This window comes from Penaeus monodon, chromosome 28, assembly GCF_015228065.2.
Source record: "Penaeus monodon isolate SGIC_2016 chromosome 28, NSTDA_Pmon_1, whole genome shotgun sequence".
In the NCBI taxonomy this organism is placed as follows: Eukaryota; Metazoa; Arthropoda; class Malacostraca; order Decapoda; family Penaeidae; genus Penaeus; species Penaeus monodon.
In genome coordinates this window covers 14,146,210-14,146,643 of record NC_051413.1, presented here as the reverse complement: position 1 = coordinate 14,146,643, position 434 = coordinate 14,146,210, and the positions used below count along the sequence as shown (strand labels likewise).

The 434-nt window shown below is 33.4% G+C and overlaps 1 protein-coding gene across 1 annotated transcript in view; it reads left to right on the top strand.

Annotated features, from left to right (window-relative positions):
• Window positions 1–434, top strand: part of LOC119591372 (glycine-rich cell wall structural protein-like) — a 7,637-nt gene that overhangs the window by 1,017 nt on the left and 6,186 nt on the right. The window lies entirely within an intron of this gene.

Here is a 434-nt window from a genome sequence, read left to right as displayed (position 1 = left end):
TTCTCCAAAGCTAGATCTAAAAACACTAGAAAAAGTTAAGAAGTTCAAGAAAACTTTTACAAAGAGGTAGAAACGAAAATAAAAGCAACAAATGAAAGTCAATGGACACAAAGTCAAAATGTTTCAAACAAATTTAAAAGAGGGAGCCAGAACATACCATTCTGTCCAAAAAGAAGCAGAAGCCATGGATGACAGAGGAAATCCTTGAACTTATGGAGGAAAGAAGGAAAGTAAAGAACAACGTCACAGTATATAAGAAACTGGACAAGAAGATTAGAAATACTAATTACGAAAAGAAAAAAAGAAAACTTGCCTATCTTAATAGAAGAAATAACCAAAGCTATCAAAAGAATGCCAAAAGGTAAAAACAGCAGCCCCAGATGAAATGTTTATTGAGTTAATTCAAGCCCTTGATGACTTAGGTGCAGAATGGA